This window comes from Aegilops tauschii, chromosome 1 (assembly GCF_002575655.3).
Source record: "Aegilops tauschii subsp. strangulata cultivar AL8/78 chromosome 1, Aet v6.0, whole genome shotgun sequence".
NCBI classification, from domain to species: domain Eukaryota; kingdom Viridiplantae; phylum Streptophyta; class Magnoliopsida; order Poales; family Poaceae; genus Aegilops; species Aegilops tauschii.
In genome coordinates, this window is record NC_053035.3 from 303941985 (window position 1) to 303962222 (window position 20238).

The following is a 20238-nucleotide window of genomic DNA, read 5'->3' on the forward strand; positions in this document are numbered from 1 at the left end:
AAAACCAAGGTGTTCAGGTCAGGGACTTACCGCCGGAGCCGGGTTAGCTTGGCAGAAGGGATTCAAGCCGGTCCTCCCACAGTCGGCTAGGCTCTCATTCAGGAGAGACTTGGTCATGTCGTCCACAACATCTTCAGGAAGATCATTGGGACTGTGCCGCAGAGGGTCATCCTTCCGGCCCGTATAAGCACACATTAAGCCGGGGCGGCGGCTCAAAGGGATCACCCGCCAGGAGATCCAAACCCGGACCAGATCAATGCCGTTGAGGCCGTTGCCCAGGAGAGCCTTGATCTTGTTGATGGTGGGGATCAGAGGTTGACGCTCCGCCTGAGATAGTTTGTCTGGCAGAGGGTGGTTTGGTTCCAGACGCATGGCACGAAAGCCGGGCAAAGGGCTCTCGTCAGCCGGAGACGTGTCCTGGCAATAAAACCACGTCTGGTTCCAGTCCTTTGGATGGCTGGGCGGCTCAGCGTAAGGAAAGAGGCAGTCTCTCCGGCGTTGAATGGAAATTCCACCAAGTTCCAGGCTCGGTCCGTTGGCGCACTCATTATTGCAGTTCAAATAGAATAGCTCTCTAAAGAGCAGAAGGCTGGGCTCTTCTCCAAGGTAGACTTCGCAGAATACTTGGAAGTTGCATATATTCGACACCGAATTGGGTCCTATGTCTTGTGGCCGCAGATCAAAGAAATTCAGCACATCTCTAAAGAACTTTGAGCCGGGTGGTGCGAAGCCCCGGCTCATGTGATCCGCAAATATCACCACCTCCCCATCCCGTGGTTGCGGTCTCTCCTCTGACGGGTCAGGGGCACGGTAAGACATGACATCCTTCTTGGGCAGATAACCCGTCTTCACGAAGTCCGCTAAGGTTTCGTCAGTAACAGTGGATCTCATCCAGTTGCATGTGATGGGTGCCTTGGGAGCTTTGGGAGGCATGGTGAAAGACGGAAGCCTATGATAAAAGGAAATGTCCGGTTCAATTATAAGCCGGAGGAAGTTTACAGTTCAATGTTTAAAGTGGCGGCTTATGAAGGGGCCTAATGACATATGGTTAAGTGCATCGGGTTATCTAAGCCGCTGGAGGTATCGAGAGTAATTCAAATTATCTGCAGCTTTATCATAAATGAGCCGGAAAATTTTACGGCGCGTGGCTTCTTTAAGCCGGAGATATGAGCTGCCATAGCTAAACAGATGCAATTTTTGACTAAGTGTGGCGCAAACAAGTTTCACAGATCACAGTAATTATTCTGGATCAAACGATCGACTGGAAAGGGAAAGTTTCTAGACCTAAAACAGGCGCAGAAGAAGTTCATAGGTTCGAACGGAGCTTTTATGCAATGAAAAGGGATCTATATACATTGGGAACGGGTGTGAAACAACTACCGCAACAGTTCTATGCAGTCCAAAGATCAAGAAAGGGTGGTAATAATGAAATCTACCAAGAAGCTCGCGATGAACGGCGATGAACACGGGAAGAACAGGAAAGAACCCTAATGCAGATCTATGCTACGGAGTGGCAAGGGCTTACGGGTGCTGGAGAGTTGCGGAGGTCGCCGCCGTTATCTGGTCACGTCAGGTTGATGCAGCGGCCTGAGTTGGTGAAGACAAGAAGACCCGCGGCGGCGGCGGCGGCAGTGGAGCTCGAGCGGGAGCACAGTGGCGAGAGGAAGAAGAAGATGGAGACGACGGGTGACTGGAGGCTCATCGGGCCGGGCTATTTATAAAGGGAGGCTCATAAGTGGGCGCGAGAAACGAGGAGGCCACGGCGTGATTATCTCACCACAAAGGCGCCTCGATTTTTGGGATGACCATTAAAGAAAGATCCGTTGGAGATGCGATAGAATAAAAAATTAACTTAATGGAAGATGACGTCACGGCGGGTTACCCGGAATCCAGAAGATGACATCACAACGGGTTATAGCCTTCACACAATTGTAAGCCGGAAGATTTTCTATCGAAAGGATTGAAGATTGACATGAGCCGGCTCAAATCAATCTGGGGCCTAATGTTGAGGATATAAACCTTAGAGTCACCCGCCAGGAGGGGCCGGGTTACTCATAATGGTCATCGCACGAAGCCCGGCGCCAAGCTTGAAGACGGCGGGCCAAAGATGGGCTTAAGACCCGGAGATGGCTTAAGGCCCGTAGTTACAACCGCCATTATGGTAGAACTTGTAGTGTAAGGCAAGAATAGTTGAGAGTCCGAGCCGGACACTCTTATGAGCCGGCCGGGACTCTGAGAGCTGCTGGGCGTCAACCTCTCTATATAAAGGGACGACCCGGCGGCGGTTTAGGGACAAGTAAGATCTCGTCGAGAGCCAGGCATAGCAGTTAAGCTCCCTGGTCGTCGAAACCCTAATCAATACCACCTCAACTGGACGTAGGCTTTTACCTTCACCGTAAGGGGCCGAACCAGTATAACCCTCGTGTTCCTTGTCCCGTTTAACCCCTTCAAGCTTCCTAGCTGCGATGGCTCCGCGACTAAGTCCTAGCTCGAGGACATCTGCCGTGACAATTCCACGACAGTACTCCTCCTCTTCTAGGGTCCTCCTCGATGGAGTGCCAGGTCCACCGATCAAACATGGATGTGGTCTGCGATAAGGAGATCCACTATCACCGCTACTGTTTGGCATCGCCATTGATCCCCTACAGCGGCTTCTGAACACCACCACCACAAAGGGCCTACTACACAATATTCGTGGATGGAGGCCCTCTATGCATACCTCACTCTATGCGGATGACGCGACAGTCCTCATGGCGCCCATCAAGAGGGACATTGATCGGCTCTCTCAGATTTTACACTGCTTTGGCGAGGTCACAGGTCTTGCAACCAACTTTCAGAAGAGTTTGGTCGTACCCATCAGATGCGGCAACATAAGCTTAGCTCCCATCCTTCGTAACCTGCTAGCCAAAAGACCCTCCTTCCCAATGAGATACCTGGGACTCCCACTCTCGGTATGGCAACTGAAAAAAGTGGACTTCCAATTCCTGGAGGACAAGGTGGCAGCTAAGCTCACTCCTTGGGATGGAGGCAACATCAGTGCAATTGGATGCATCGCCCTTGTCAAATCAGTTCTCCTCCCAAGTGTTATACTACATCACACCTCTCATCGTTCCCTTGAGCACCCTACATAGCACCAACAAATTGGAAAGAGCTTTCCTCTGTGCTGGCTCGGACAAGACAATAGAGGAGTGAAATGCAAGGTGAATTGGGACTTGGTTTGGAGGTTGTACGAACATGGAGGCCTTGGAGTACTCAACACATACAAGTTTGCGCGAGGTTTGAGACTTAGATGGCCATGGTCTGAATGGAAATAGCCTACGAAGTTGTGAGTTGGCATGGGCAACCCCTGCGATGAACATGACCTCAACCTCTTCTACGCATCCACCACCATCACCGTTGGGAACAAAGCATTGATCTTTTTCATTGTGTCATCCTTGCGGTTGTATACCACGACAACCTAAATGCCTGAAGGTAACACGGTGAATTAAGTTTGCTTCGGTCCATGTCCTCTGACACCGCTGAGGATGTAGAGTGAGGGTAAACACCGGGTGGCATATGAAAAATAAGGTACCATGATACCATTGTATGGCACTGGCACAAATCATGTGTACAATCGAAGCACATACAAGAAAAGAATGAATCATTAGGTAATATCAGGAAGCACCAGGAAGCACAAAAGTATGCTATCACAACCGATGTGAGACGGAATAGAAACATGAAAATTTTGAATTCCGAAACAGGAAATGGTTGTCGCGGAGATTTGGATACAAAAATAAAGGAATCATGAGGCAAATTTTGTAGCAAACATTCTGTACAATAGAAACAAATGTATTATCCCTGTAGGAAAAGATTGAAGGAAATGTATGAATTAAACAAGCAAAATTAGCATTGTGTGGCGCAAATCCTGTGTACAATAGAAGCACATGTGAGACTTGATGATGCATGGATGGAATCATGCAGACATGAATTCGTAAATTGGCATGCTTGAAACCAAGATCTAGGTACCAAAAGAGATCAACTACCGCGAGAGTATACTTTCTAGTTTTCTTGGTGCTGGATTCTGTAAAACTCTTCTCAATGAATGAATAGGGCAAAGTTTTTGCCCTCGTTGCGAAAAAATGATGCTATCAATTATAATTTATTCGCCATAAAGATCAAGATGAATTTTGATACTATGATGCTATCTCATCAAATTACTCTCCTACAAGCATCTGTACAAAGACAAGGTAATGAATCTCATGCCCGGATTTCACTGTTTTGAAACAATATGGCAATCTGGCCGTTGTGCAGGGAGTTACCGCTGGAGGAGGTGGAAGCCGCGGGCAATTTGAGAAAATGCCACATCTTTCCTGGGACTTTGCTCGTATAGCACACCTTTCTTTTTATTGGATTATATACCACACCTTTGATCAATAGCTTGAGAAAATACCACAAATTGATTTTTTCCTTCTTTTGCACGTCCAGGCAGTCACCTCATATTTGTTAGGACGAATTTGCCCTCAGCTCGTTTCCTGGTCATAAGAGGTGATCACAGAACGAAGCACGGCGCCGCCTCGTTGTGCCCACTCCCGGCGCCGCCGCCTTGCCGTGCGACATCCCCGGCGAGCCGCCGGCTCGCCGTGCCTCCTTTCCCGCACCACCACCTTGCCGTTCCTCCTCTCCCACTTGTCGCCCGTACCAGTGCAGCCCGTCCGCCGTCTATACGTAGCTGCTCGTTGCAGTACTGGCTGGTTGGAGAAGTTCTGGCTGTACATGCGGCTGCTCCATCAGTTTGCAGCTGCTCTTCCCATCTCAAGAAATGATGTGAGCAATTTCCAGTAGTTATCAATCCTCTCAACTGATTCAAAATTCTTGTCCTTGCACAAAATATGGACCTCCTGCCCACTCCCCCAAACAACTTTGGACCCAATGAGTTCTATCAGTTTTTCAACAGTAAAACATTTCATGTTAACCTCAAACTCCACATCATGCTGGGAAACTTGATGCTCGCTGCCATCGTCAAGCTTTGCGACAAATCGAAGAACTCTAACAATTAGTTTATAAATGACAACGTGCAACTCCGCACCTTCTTCCCTACAAAATTACATGATTTTTCAAATAGAAACAATGCGTAGGCATAAGTATTCGTCAATATGCAGTTGACAATTCACAAAACCCTTCAATTCAAAAACTTAGGTTGATCGACTAACCGTTCCAGAGCTGCGCCCTCTATCTCTAACCGTTCCGGAGCTGCACCCTCTGGCTCCATCTCCGCGAACAACACGTTCTACTCGTACCTGTGAAGCTGCCCGCTAGTTCTCCTCCTCTTCCAGCCTAATCTCCATGGCCTAGGGTTTTTCAGTACACAGTTCAGATCAAATGAGAGAGGGAGGGAGGGAGGGAGGGGGGAGAGCGAGAGGGAGGGAGAGAGGAACCTGTCAGGGCGGCGGCAGAACCTATGTGCGGACCGTCCGGGAGTACAGGATGCAAGACGAGGCGACGGCAGGATGAATCACGTCGAGGTGGCGGAACGCCTGGAAGGAAGGAAGGAAGGGCGAGGCGTCAGTTCGGGGAAGGAGGCACGGCGAGGTGGCGGCTCGCCATGGCGGAGGCACAGCAAGGTGGCGGCGCTGGGAGGAGAACCGAGGCGGTGGCAGCGGCGCTGTGCTTCGTTCTGTGTCTCGTATCGATCGTTTCGTATGACCAGGAAATAGCTGAGGGCAAATTCGTCCTAGCAAAAATGAAGTGTGGGCCTGGACGTGCAAAAGAAGGAAAAAAAATCAATTTGTGGTATTTTGCCAAGCTATTGATCAAAGGTGTGGTATATAATTCAATAAAAAGAAAGGTGTGCTATAGGAGCAAAGTCCCAGGAAAGATGTGGCATTTTCTCAAATTACTCGGAAGCCAGGGAGGGAGGCCGAAGTCGGTGGAGATGCGATCATCAGGTTGATCAAATTGACTGTCGAGTGCAGTCGCTGCACTAAGAGCAACTCCAATGGGGTGACCCATTTCGTCCACCGCCGTCCGTTTGAGTCGGCGCGGACAGAAAAGTCGGTCCAACGCGCCGACCCAAACGGACGCGCGTCCGCTTTTGTCCGCTTGCCGACCCATTCCTGGCTCATTTTTTAGCCGGATTTGTGTCGGTGCAGACACAAGTCAGAAACGCGCGCTCGCCCTCTCTCCTCCCCGGGCCCGCTGGTCGGTGGCACATTGGCCTCTCCACATCCAACAGCACACCCTCGCCCGCCTGCTTCGTCGCCGACGCCGCCGGCCATTTTTCCCAAATAGAAAAAGGATACATAGATAGTTCTAGCGTACACAGATAAAAAAGATCAACTATTCATCGTTTTCCGACTCTGACTCAGTAATGTCCTCCTCCGACGTCTGAATGTAGGCGTCAGCATGCCGCTCGTCCTCGAAGTCCCACCCCGACGTTTCTCGTAGCTTCAGTTTCAATTGAGCGGCCTGCTTCCGCGCACGCTTGTCCTCCCGATAGGCGGCTCGCTCCGTCCTCCTCGCCTCCCTCTCCGTCCTCCTTTGCTTGTAGAGCTGGCGCTCGTCGACGATGTCCTGCGGGAAGCGTTCGCGCCACACCATCATGGCTTCCACATCCATCTCGACGATGGTGAGGCGACGCTGCCGCCTCCGGTGGACACGACGATCCTCGTCGGTGAAAAGCCGCGGGAGAGGCGCGAGATCCTGCGACCGCTGGCTCGACACGTCGGGGAAATTCATCTCCCGACGAGGCCTCAGGAGGCGCCACGCCGCCGCATCGTGCGCGCGGGCCGCCTCCTCTGCGGTACCAAAGGTGCCGAGGATGAGGCGTTTCTCATAAACCAGATCTCGGAGGAGAAGGCGCCGGAGTGGCGCTCGCAGACTCCGCGAAAATCCGAAGCACCCAGGCGGCGCATCGACATGGTGGTGCAGAGGCGGCGAGGCTAGTGAGAGGGGACGAGACGAGTGGGCGGCGGACAAAGTGTGGAGGGAGCGCCTTCTTATAACGAGCGCCGACCACGGCGCGCCAAAACAAGCGCGCGAACCTTTCCCGCGCGCTGGAGCGCCAAACCAGCGCGCGCTAGGCCGATTTTCACCCGCGCGCGAACCTTTCTCGCGTGCTGGAGCGCCAAAACCAGAACAACGACATGACTTCTGGCATAATCTAAAGCGCACGCGGTCATGAAATGGGTCGATGCGTTGGGCGCACTGCCGACCCAAATCTAAAAGAGAACAGACGCCGAGCGGACAACCGATCCAAACAGACAAAAAACGGATAAAAGCGCCGTCCGTTTGGGACAGCCCCGTGGAGTTGTTCTAACCATGCGCCCAAGCAAACGAGGACTCGCCGACAGGAAGGAGCCATCGGTGGAACATGGCCGCCGCGGGGAGGGGTTGGCCTAATCGCCACATGGCCAGGATGTCGGGCAATCGTGGGTTTTTTTCCGTAACTGTTGGGAATTTGATAATTAAAAGGATATAAAAAATAAGTGCCGTCAGATGGAGAAACAAATCAATGGTCGCCGAGAAGTCTCATTGAACATATAAAGCCTCCTAGAGTACCTGCTAAACCAGCGCCATCGCGGTTTTAAACCGATCCTGCTCGCACGATATGCATCGGTGTCCACTGTCGATGTACCTTCCATCGCTGTGGTGAAAATCTGGGCGTTCGTTTTTGCGTACGCTACGTAATCAGGCCAGAGTTGATGACAGATAGGCCAGCCTTGCCCGCGGGCCAGCCTCGCAGCCACACGGTGTGTGTGTGTGTGCCTGTGTTCCGATAGAAAAAAGCAGCGGCGATAGAACGTGGGTTGGCAGGAGCGATCGCGGGTTCGCAGTGCATTTTTTACCGTTCTTCTTGCACCCAGCGGCAGCCCTTCCGCTTCAGCCGCGCCGGGCCCATCTGTCGGTCTCGTGGGTGGGCGTCGCTTTTTGTCCTGCTTGCTCCTCTTTCCCCCCAATTCGCTGCCTCCTCTTTCCCCGGTCTCCCCCAATCCCCGCCTCCTCTCCTCCTCCTCAATCTGTTGCCTCTCCCCCAAGCTGCCGCCTCTCCCCTAGGCCGCCGCCCTCTCTCCTTCTCCCCCGTCTTCGGCCCCGCCCTCGCCAACTCCCAACGCTTTGCCGAGTGGAGAACCAGGAAGGAGGAGGGACGTGAAGTGGAGAAGAGGGGGTGCGATGGAGAAGGAGCCAAGCCCGCAGGAGAGCACGGAGCTCCGGCGCGCCCTGCCAGTCGCGGCTGCTCGTGGAGCTCCGGCATGTGCTGCACCATGGAGGCGCTCGTGGAGGTACTCTCACCTTCGGAACCACCTCGATCCGTGTCTGGAACCATCCTGCTCGTCTCCAACTTTTCCAGCTCACCGATGAGGACCTCGTCTCGGCCTCCTACCAGCCCCATCCGTTGGAGCACAACGCTGCCTTCTGCCTCCCCATGCGAGATCCTTGTTCGGGTTCCTTCCTCTCTTGATTAATTTCATTCTATTTCATTTCTAGGGTTTGATGTCGAGGAGGTTCCTACACCAATGGTGACAGCGGGCTCTGCTACAGGTATGCTTATCCTCTCCGCCACTCTTTTCCATCTCTCTCCTAATGATTCATTTTTTTGTGCTCATGGAGTGCTTGATGAATTGCTTGCAGGAAGCAGGGTCTAATGATGTACAATTTGCAGCTGCTGGTTTAATTGTTCAAATGGGAGCTTCTGTAGGGGCGTGTCCTCAATTCCATTACCTTTCTAGATTATTGTTTCGTGGTTGATGCAATACTCAGTTTGGTGGTTTCCTTTTGTTTTTGCTGCAGAGGGTGGAAGTTTTAGAATGGTGCGGACAGGTTGAGAGCAATAGATGTTTTTTAAGACCTAGGTGAGCACTCCAGGTTCTATGAATTTTTCCTTCACATTACTGCAGTATTTTCATACTTCAAGGAAATATAAATGATATGGTTTCTCTCTCCCAGATTGTTACTACCGAGAATGGAATTCAAGAAGAGATACTTTTGGTCTTATCTTATTACCTCTCGTATCTGATAGATAACACAAAGTTATCAGTTTAGTTGGAAAAAGAAAAAGTCCAGATCAATTGTGAGGATATGATCATTGGCATACTTACCCCCGGATGATGCCTCATTTCTTCAGAATTTGAGGCTGTTCTTGATATGCCAGGTAGGTCCGGCTATCGAGTCAATAATTATATTTTGTAGTGTGTGATGATACATTAATAATCACACTTGAATGTGTTACCTAAACCTGTCTTGCTTTTGTATTTCATCCTTCTTTGAACCGTCCAATGACTTGTGCACTATAGATGATAAGTGTGAGGTGTACAGAAACCTGCACCTTGTATTCCTATCTTGCTTTTGTATTATATCCCCCTTTGAACCATCCGACGACTTGTGCACTACAAATGAGAAGTGTGAGGTGTACAGAGACCTACACTTCATATTTCTTACATTCCTGCTTTATTTAATGTTTGAGCCTCTTTATATTGCTTACATCTGTGATTTATCTAATCACTGAGCAAGTGTGACTGTGTATAATTGAGTTAATAAGCCCAGTTGTTTGAAGAAGCAATTTGCATTCCAGATTTTAGGATTGTACTAATTCTTCTATCCATTTTGATTTGCCCATGCCATTGTAGAAGTATGAGTGGGTTGACTTTTCTTGATGTGTATTTTATACAACGAGCAACTACCTTGCGCCGTCTTCCAGCCGCCAACAATCCCATGACCCTGCATCAGGTCAGAAAAAAATATTCAATAATTATTTCTTATGCAGGGTCATTGGATTGTTGGCTTCAGACATACTGTACTGTTGGGCTTCAAGCATACTTCAGTTCTAAACTTATTCCGTTTTCCCTTCATTTTCTAAGACTGTACTTTTGGGCATTAAGTAGGAGTAGGTACTTATACTAAGGAGCAGATATGGACATGTTAATTTCACTTATTTTTGGAACGAAGATCTCACTTCATTTATATTAGTCCTTGACGTCTGTGTTCTTTATTGTGCAAAATTGTTCCTTTCTGGGTAGATAAAAGTGCAGATTCCACCAAAGGAAGATTTAGTAGGCTTTCTGTTACATGTTGCTAAAAGTAAATGAATTGCATTCTTTCTGTTTTGGTTCAGGACAATTTGATTTTTGGAGGACAAAGGTTAGACAAGGATGAGAATGGGATACCAGATTACAGCGATGGAGGCTCGGACATGGATCTGCTCATGCTCTCAGCAGGAATACTGGATGTTCTCGAAGCTTTGCCATACACACATGCTACTTTTGGCACTTGCGTGGGCTCCAGTTTGTGTCAATGCAATTTGCATCTGTCAGCGGATTATGGCGATCAGGCTTGGTTATTGGCCTACAGGTATGTTTGTGTATGGATGTCACAAAATTGTTATGCAGAAAATAAGTGCGTAGTACATTTCATAGATACAAGTGATCTTGTTCAGTTTAGTCAGAGCACATGCAAACAAGTAGTTCCCTAGGGTGGAGGCCTTCCACTTGCTTTTGCTAGCTGTATGAAATAGACTGAACCTGAACCTAACTACGATTGGATGTCTAAGCTGAATTGTTGCATCCGTAGACATGGAATTATGGATCAATTTTAGCTCTTAAGAACTACATACTTATGGTCCTATGTAATCCCAATTTATTCAGGCAAGCATCCCAAAAGTTCACTAATGAACAAAGCAACATCACACAGAATCTAAGTTTTAGGCCAGGTTACTGTAATGTATTTTTAAAGATGTACATTAGAGAAATTGTTTAGCCAACAATCCAATTAAATTTACATGCAGCTATATATATTTACTAATCAATCTTTTCCCTTCTCTCTATCTAATTTTAACATTGCACAATGATTTATTCCCTGTTTGTAGCTTACACTGAAATCTAAGCTCGTGTGCATGTATGTATTATGAACCAGCCCCGTCCATTGCCTTACTGGATGCATAAGTCTCTCCATTGCTGTTGTCGGATGGGTTTATGTTTGCTGTTATTTTCTGTTTTGGTTAGGAACCAGGTGCTATAATGCACCAATGCTGCTTTCTGATGATGACGGCAATGCCAAACGCACCATCACCTGAGGTAGCTCATGTCTATATCTCATTTACTTATCATGATATGTACCTGGAAGTCATTCATATTGGTTTATTAGGACCGCCTTCAAGAGAATGCTGAAGAATCACAACAAAAACTCCCCCAGTGATAGTGCCACTCCATGGGACATCCATATCAAACTGAAACTCAATTTCCTCGCATTAGCCAAAGCATGCCATCACATATTCTTTGTTGTTGTTTTGGAGCTATTTCAGTATGGGTAAGTTCTTTTTTTAAGTGTACTCTATATGTTGGTGACTTATTTCTTAAATTGATTGTTCTTTTACAAAATTGAGCAAAAAGAAAAGAACAAAGAAAAATTGTTTAGCTAGATAGGCAAAGCCGCTGATGTTTACTTGTTGTTTGTTCTAGACCCTTGATGGGCCATGCTTTTCTCTGCTTTTTGCGTTCCTGGACTGTAAGAAATCTTGCGGATGTGCTCTCTATTTTCCTGTTACTTTCTCCCCCACTCACATTTAAATTTGCTAATATATTAGTTTTCAAACATGACGTATGCATATCCAAGGATGAAGAGAAGAAGAAGAATTGGGATTGTCAATTGTGTATTTGCAATTGTACAGATCCGAGGTGCTATACTTATCTGCATTTAAATTTGCTTTTTCTTGGAACTATTGGCATGTAGAGGAGGCTGTGTTTTATTTGATGGTCCGTTAGGCACATAAGTAACTGATTTTGCCTTTTTCACAAAACAAGCTGAGCTTCTGGTGTATATGGGCCCAGCTCCATGTTTTTATTGCCAAAAAAATCAAGTACAATGTTAAATGTGCTGGTTCACATGCCAATTGGTCCTATTCTTGAGGCCTTAATCTTACTATCCTATCTGAATATTCCTTTTATGACAATTCATAGGTCTATGCGATTGGCGGGGATGGAACCATGAGAGGAGCAGTGGCGATATTCAAAGAGTTTAAACGGCATGGTTTGAGGATATCCATTACATGGATCCCAAAAACTGTGGACATTGGCATCATAGACAGGTCGTTTGTGTTTCAAACTGCAGTGGAGATTACTTAGCATGCGATCAACCGGCACATGTGGAGGCTGTGAGCGCTGTGAATGGCATTGGTTTTGTCAAACTTACGGGAAGGAGCACATGACACATTACTCTTCATGCCACCCTGAGCAGCCGAGATGTTGACTTCTGTGAATCTTGAGATTGATTTCCACGTTGAAGGGAAGGGAAGCCTGTTTGAGTTCCTGTATGGAAGGATAAAGAAGAAGGGGCATATGTTGTGGTCGTTGTTGCTGAATGCGCTGATCAGGAGTTAATACCCCGGACTGATGACCCAACAGAGTTAACTTAATCTGAACCTCCTCTGTTTCCGCTATATATCCCTATTTTTCTGAACTTAACAACCGAACAGCATTATATATTAGATCAGCACACAAGTGAACTGGAAATCATTTTATTCAGATTGTTGGTACCCTCAGTGTAAAATTATTCCTTATTGGTTGGGGATTTGGAGACGTAGTATCTGGTTGATGAAGGATTTTTTTATCTCCTAAGCTCCACACATTCTCTTCCATCTAACACAACCGGCACGGTCAAGTGGTGTAGCAGTTGACGGTCGACAGCTAAAATCAAGGCACCGCCTTAATTTAGGCGGAAAGACCACAGCTCTTCCATCTACACCAGGTTTGTTTGTTTCAGCCCTAACATGTTTACTCATATAGCTGTCGACAAACCCTGACATGATTCTGCTACAACACAGAAGGATTGGGAAAATATTAAATTTGGTGTGAAGACGGTGTTGATTTCTATGATGTTTCGTTCGTGAAGGATGCCAATGTTATTCATGAACTCAAGGACTTCAGGAAAAGTAATGCTTCTGTCATCTATGGAAGTCTTGGAAATCTATAATGGGAGCTTACTCAATATTTAATTTGTTATTTTAATATCCAGGTGCTAATGCGGATATACATTTCATTCTTGAAATCGAGAGGGCTGATTCAACTCCAAACCCGTGGTCAATTATTGCTGCTTCGGATGGGGTAAGGCCCTTAACATTGCCTGTACTGTTAGTTCATTCATGTTAAATCAAGTAGCAACTCCTTCCCACATGGAAATTACCTTAGGTCCCCTGTTTCATGAGAACTAAGGTCAAGAAATGATTTATTAAGGAGCTTTGGTTGTAACTGAAATTCACTGCAAAACTGCATATGGAAACATACAATATTTTTCTCTCTCTTAACTCACCACAAAGTAAAGGACTTCTGGAGATAAAATTATTGATTGGTAGGGCCTTGGTTTATTAACTATTATATATTTTTAGAAGCTGAAACCCAAATCATATGTTGTTTCTTCTTTGGGATGAAACAGACCATACGTGTGGCGTCGACTAAGACCGTAGTCTGATCATACAAGGCCTTATTGATTGTTGATTCTACTTCCATAGTCTGATATATTTGAGGGACAGCCAAGATCAGGCAAGAGGACGATGTTTTGATTGTTTCGACAGAAATTCTACTGGCTGAAGCTCAAAGACCGAAGCCCCTATCCCAGTGTTGAAAACTTCAATCAACCCGTAGCTAAAGCTAGAATCAAGTAGAGGAGTGGCTACTCTGAAAACTCTTGTTCTGATCACTTCCAGGTAATTGTCTAGGATTCGTATCGTCCCTTTCCGGCTATGACGGATGGTATACTGCATACTAATGAGGATAGATGATTTATGTTGATGAACTATTTTAGATAGTGACACCGAAGTGTTATTCTATGGATAGCCTTCAGATGTTCTTTTGCATTTTTCCTGTGCAAAGATATATATTAACGAACAAACAGTGCGTACATGTTACCCTTTTGTCGGCGAAGGCGTATTAGCATGCCTAGCTGCCAAGTATAAATAGTATGTGCATCACTCAGTAATAGAGCATCCTGGTGAAATAGAGTATCTCAGAAAAATAAATGCTGATGTGTGCTGATACGTTGCTAAACCTACATGATATGGACTCACTTCTCTTTATTAATTGTTGGTTTACTTCGATGCCCTGCAATGGCACTCCTAGGAATGTTAGAGCAACTCCAACACGCCGACCCAAACTGTCCACGCGTGTTCGTTTGGATCGTAACTAGTACAATTCGCGGCTCGACGCGCCGACGCAAACGGACGAGCGTCCGCTCTTTGTCCGTGCGCGACCCATTTCAGACCCAAATTCGGGCCGGATTTGCGTCGGTGCGGACACATAGTGTATGCATGCGACGCCCGCCCTTGTCCAGCCCCTTGGACCACCAGTCGATGGCACATCCACCCCAATTTCCCTTCCTTTCCCAGGAAACCTCCCGCTCGCTTGCTCTCCCGGCCGCTTGCCATGGGTGATTCGCCTCCACCATGAACATGCCCTACACTGTCTGCAAAAAGGTGGCGCCGCCCAAGAAGGTGCTGATGTATGCGCGACGGGTCGTTCCACCAAGAGGGCTGGCCGCCGACATGAACTATGGGCACTGGCATGACCGCTGGCATGAATTTAATGGAAAATAAGTATTTATTAAGTTGGTTCTTAATCAATCTCATATGCATGGTTTAAATACTTGCTCACTCCCGCCTTTTGTGCCATGGGTGCCACGAGTCATCTAGCATGAACAAAGGGCAAGCATATGCTTTCGCCTTCAAATGCACTTTCAAGGGATTGAGCCTGATCGTCTACTCAATATAAGCAAGTTGCAAGAGCCCCTTATTATATAACTTAATATTAGTATAAATGCCTACCAAGACTTCTGTGTTTATCATCCTTTTGGATCTTTTGCAATCCCCTAAGACCATCATGTGCATTTAACTGTCGGTTATTTGTTGTTTAGACTGTTATTTAACTATCACTCTTACAATACTTGGTTTACACTCGGCCTTTGCGCCATTGGCGCAACGGGTCATCTAATGAAAAGAAAAGATCAGATCAGATTACTGACGTATAGAGTTTCCCATAAATAAACTCCAGTCAGACTACAACTCCAATCAAGTACGTATCCAAGAACGTGTGTGTATTGTTAGACGTGATTTCGGTGCTTCCATGGCCATATATACACATCCCTTTGGCCTCTTCTACTACCGTACTCTCTCACAACAGGCGAACAACCGACGTATTGTGCATCTCTGTTTCGAAACAGAGAACACCCTGATCGACGGATTATGGCTGACGAAAAGCAGAACACAGGTAAGCTCGTCCACGGAACTTGTGCTGTAAATTTCAGGTTATCTCATTCTACATAATATTTATGGAAAATTGCAGCTTTCATATCTCTAGCACCTATATGAATTGCAACTGGTTTAAATTTGGCTGATCGTCTTCTTTTCATTCTGGAGCTATATTTTGAGTATGCTAAGTTGGTCTCATCAGTTAACAAGTTTGAATTTACGTGGAGATCCATGCAAACATTTTTTGTCTTTTTTGTCTTTTCTAGTTTAATTAAGTCATTTAGACGTGCAATAACTAGAGCAGAGGGTGTGTGCCCGTGTATTGTGTTGTATATTAGTATAAAATAAAACATGAAAAACCAGCGCATCAATATACCCAAAGTAAATGCGAGCGATCGAGTTGTGGAAAGAGAAGCCAATGAAGTTGCCCACCATTGTGCAAAACAGGCCACAAGGGAAAGGAGGTGATATCTTTGGATTAAGGCCCTCTTCGGGATCGTCAAGCTCTGCGGAATACGGGGGCGGACAGAGCGCCACTTTGGCGACTCCCGGAAAATATGATGCGGGTCGCTCCGCTCCACCGCTCGAGAAGCGGAGCTGCGGTGTCGGAGAGCTGCCGAACAGGCTCTAATTACATGCTAACCTAGCTGACTGTATTGAGCTTCGCTGTAATTCCCCTGGTATTTTTTTTGACAGTTTGTAATCCCCCTGTTTGAGTAACATAAAGTTCTTGCCGAGCCAAGTTCAAAAAAGAAAAAGAAAGAAGCTCTTGCCGAGCCAGAAACGCGAGCGCCGTCCCCAACCAACCGCCCCCCACCCACAATTCCCGTCGAGCGAGGCGAAGCCGCCGCCGCCGCCTCCTCCACCATCCCCAGCTGCCTCCGTGACCTGATCCACCGCGCCGCCGCCAGCCCTAGCTGCCGCCTTGACCCATGTCCGCCCCGCATACCCCCGCGATCTCCTCTGAACTCCTCTAGGTCTAGGGCATAGCCTCCTCCGGCGCCGCCTGCCCCTGTGCCGAATCAATGGGCCGTCATCGTCCTGGTCAGGATGCCCCACCACCACCTCCACCACCTCCTCCTCGTCTGGCCCCCCTTCCAACGCATTGCCAGGTACAATCTCAGCCACCCCAACCGAGCCCCAGTGTGCCTAGCCAGAGAGATACACTTCCTTCTGATTCGGTTGAAATCGGAAAGAGCCCTCAGAGTTATCTTTATGATCCCTCTACTGAATCTCGAGTGATAGTGACACCACAACCAAGACTGGTGTAAGCAAACGTCGTCATCGATTTCATAATTCGTGCTTTCTGACAAGGGTTTCTGGCAAAATAAACAATTTCTTAACTTCTGTTACTGTATGCTGTTTTTACCAGGGTTTCGAGCACTGGTCGCTTTTCATTGGAGTCACAGTCGGATTTTAGCTCAAATAGGTGCTATATATGTTGGCACGAGGATGGCAAATTTAGTTTGCAAATTTAGATTTTACACATGGCAAATCAAACGTTTTTCATGGCAATCTATGTTGGCGCGAGGATGGCAAATTTAGTCAAATTTAGTTTGCAAGCACGGCAATTTCCTGGCAAAAAAAAATGAACTGGGGTGAATTTGCCATGCTCGCCAGCTAAACTTGCCATCCTCGGCAAACATAATTTGCCATGAAAAACGTTCGATTTGCCATGCCTAAAAATCTGATGTTCCCTAGATATCTCATATCTGGGTCCATGTATAATGGGTGAAGTACTACCAAGTAGTCGCTTTATATTTAACAAAAAGATAAAGATTTGTCCATAATTCTCTTGTAAAAATATTGTACTCGTTTATCAATAGGGTGCTTATATGATTGATTATTCTCCTAAAATTGTTCAAAATCATTTGCAATCTGTTTCAGTTGTAATGATGGTAGTGACGATGATGTGGATATTGGAGATCCTTTTCTTACCGATAGATTTGGAAATTTGACAAGTTGGAGGTTGAGTGATTTGGAGGCAGCAGCAGATAATTATCTTGAAAATGAAGAAAGTGAAACAGAGCTAGAAAAAAAAGAAATATTCCGAAAAGGAAATGCTAAAGCGTGATGCTGACCGTAAGAAACAGTGCATGGAATATGCTTTACAGAAATATAACAATGACGAGGATCTTGCTGGGGTTTGTGCTCTTTCCTTATAAATTCATAACTCTTTATTTCGAGCACATTTCCATGTTTTAATCTGAGAAATATTTTCAGGAGATGCGTTTTGTGTTTGATGAAAGTAAAGACAAAGTTATCATTATTGAAGGAAACATGAACTCCTATGAACACTTCAACTTTACAGCTAAGAAGGCTGGTTCCACCGTTCTATTTTTTGCTGAAGTGACCCGAGACAAAGGACAACTGTGTAATGTTCTTTGCTGCAAGCCTTTGGATTCTGATGACAATGGTATGCTTTCTTTATTGTACGTGACTACTAGTCATATAGTAGTGCTATATAATGGGTTGCCTGAAATATGCTGCTTTGCATTTACTAATATGTTAGGAACTGTTATTTGATGAACTGCTTTGCCTCTAGTTTGCATTTCAATCTATTTATATGTACTTGCCGTGCTTGGATTGGATTTGTTAATCTTAAATATGTAAAGCCATACAAAGTGACTCCTTAAGTAGTAGTATTACTATAATTCGATTAATATGAATAGCTGAGCAAGTTTTTGTGTGTAAATTTACTACTGTTGTCTGATGTTTTGTCATGTGGGGATCAACATACAGCAGGTGTGGCGTAGATGGTTAGGTCTCCTAGATCTGTCACCTTACCGGTTGTTGTTTTCATATCTAGTCAGGATTTGTAGCTGATTGGTACTCTACATGATTTGTTCTTAGGCAAGAGCCTTACATAACATTGAATCCCTGTGTGTGTCAAAAAAAATAGATACAGTTATGTTTGTATTCGAATTGAGTCTTGCCTTAAGCCATCCTTCACATAAGGAGGCAATCACCATGGTTTGAGTCTGTTATCTTCCGGGTTCTGCTTGCTGGTGATGACACTTCCGCTAGCGTCTGGTCGGTCCTCAAGCTCCTACTAGCGTGGGGTAGGCTCTCAAATGAAGGAGCCATAACACCATGGCATTGGAGAGCATTATGTCTTGGCTTTGTGTTACAATGATCCGTGGACGTCGCATGGAGCTCTGGCAGAAGTAACAGTAGGGTACCGCCCCTCAGCATCAACAGCAGGTGCAGGAGCGCATCGGCTATTTGGTCACCTGGATGGCACACTTCGGAGTCCATTGCCCAATGTTCCAGTTCACCGTGCACCGGGCTTGAATAAGGCTGTTCCCCTGAATCCAGTTGACCTTTGCACTGTTCCAACATCTCGAGGCAAAAGGGCATTCAAAATACAAATGGTCACGTGTCTCAAGTATCCCCAAGCTGCAAAGAACACAATTAGAAATTTAGAATTGGAGTCTAGGTGCCAATATCCCCTCTGATAATTATAAATATCTGGTGCGCAATCTGTCCATAATCAAAGCCAGGCAAAAACCTTATGCTTGGGCAAGCACTTGCTCTTCCAAATCTTGGGGAAAATTGGGTCTGCTTGAAGACCATCAAACAGAAATTTATAGAAGTTAGCTGCAGGACTTAGCAAAACTAACCCTGAGCCCTGTAGCCTTAGCGAAATCCTCCAAAGTATTCATGAGAATCTGCATCCGACCAGATGAACCATTCATGATAACCAAGGTATCGTCTGCATATTGAACTATAGGAAAATCATGGCCGGGGATGTGAAGAGGAGCAGAGAGATGGCCACTCCTAAAATGATTATGTATCATAGATTATTTTGTTTATTCGTTGGAAGCATGTATTTCGTTTTCCAACTTCCTTTACCAGCTGGTGAAACGGGCTAGCTAAATCAGGACTCCAGTTCTAGTTAACATTCCGGTAATAGTGGAGAACACAGAGTTATATCCTGTTATTCTTATTAACATTCTGGTAATACCATGAATGAATACCATGCATATGTGCGTGTTCTCTTACTTTTAGGAAATAAATAGTACTCCCTCCGTCCCAAAATATAAGAACGTTTTTGACACTATGCTAGTGTCAAAAACGTTCTTATATTTTGGGACGGAGGGAGTAATATGCATTGGGAAGTCTAGGGTTTTACAGTTCGAAAACCTAAGCATCCACCATACAATATATGAAGATGCTATGTATTTAGCGAGATAAGCAAGAGCAATCAATATGTTTTCTCTGGCTATTCTCATTTCAGCTCGCTGCCCAATTGTGTAGTCATGCCGTCTATCTTCACACAGTAGTTATGATGATGTAGATGAAAGTTTGGTAGCATATTACTAAGTCATAAACTTAATATATTATTAAGATTTATATGCTTCAAATCATTCTCTTTTGTCATGATATTGAAAAATGAAGTCAATATTTTTGTTTTTGAAGGACATTGCTTTGGTTGTAAGAATCAAGGTTATGTGGACTTGAGGCATCCAGCTGGCGAAAGTTTGTATGTTGGAGGTCATGTGGATTGCGAGTTCCCATTTATGTGGGATAGTATCAGTGAGGTACTGTGAATCAAGTGACATCTTTTTTTCCTGCTGTTTTCTTGCTACAGTTTTTCTATATACTGCATATATTTTGGTTGTATATGTAGGACATGTATAATACGTCTATGCATTTGATTGTATTTCACATTTGCAGGATGACTCTGATTGAGAGGGACGATGTCCTAGATGGCCATAAAGAATGTCTGATGGGGACGTTGATCTTCTTCTGTATTCTCATTTTAACGTCTATGTGGTGCCACACTTATTTTGAATTGGAGGGCGTGTATAATACGTTACACTAGCTATAATTATACTTTCATAAAGCACAAACGTTCTGTCTTGCAGCGTGACTGGGCCGCACACCGTCCGATTTGTTTGAGGCAGCATATGCAACCATTCATACTAGATCCTTTCTCTTGTCTTGTGGTGGTATTCTGTGACAACCAGCAATTATTTTAAATATTTTAATATTTGCACTGGAAATTTCTGAATCACATTCAGAGTTGT

At 45.8% G+C, this 20238-nt stretch overlaps 1 long non-coding RNA gene and 1 pseudogene across 6 annotated transcripts; both read left to right on the top strand.

The window, feature by feature from the left end:
* Positions 1 to 7797: 7797 nt before the first annotated feature.
* LOC109768438 (uncharacterized) lies at positions 7798 to 13959 on the top strand. Of its 6 annotated transcripts, none has more exons than XR_012182030.1 (12): positions 7798 to 8258; positions 8464 to 8517; positions 8608 to 8828; positions 8923 to 9127; positions 10088 to 10323; positions 10974 to 11045; positions 11116 to 11277; positions 11555 to 11645; positions 11928 to 12714; positions 12791 to 12898; positions 12982 to 13070; positions 13399 to 13959. It is a non-coding gene; the product is annotated as an uncharacterized lncRNA (long non-coding RNA). The 6 variants fall into 6 exon arrangements; XR_012182031.1 differs by having other exon boundaries at positions 7917 to 8370; XR_012182032.1 differs by having other exon boundaries at positions 7933 to 8258; positions 8923 to 9702.
* Positions 13960 to 17060: 3101 nt separating this feature from the next.
* On the top strand, positions 17061 to 20214 carry LOC109768436 (uncharacterized; annotated as a pseudogene).
* Positions 20215 to 20238: the final 24 nt, after the last annotated feature.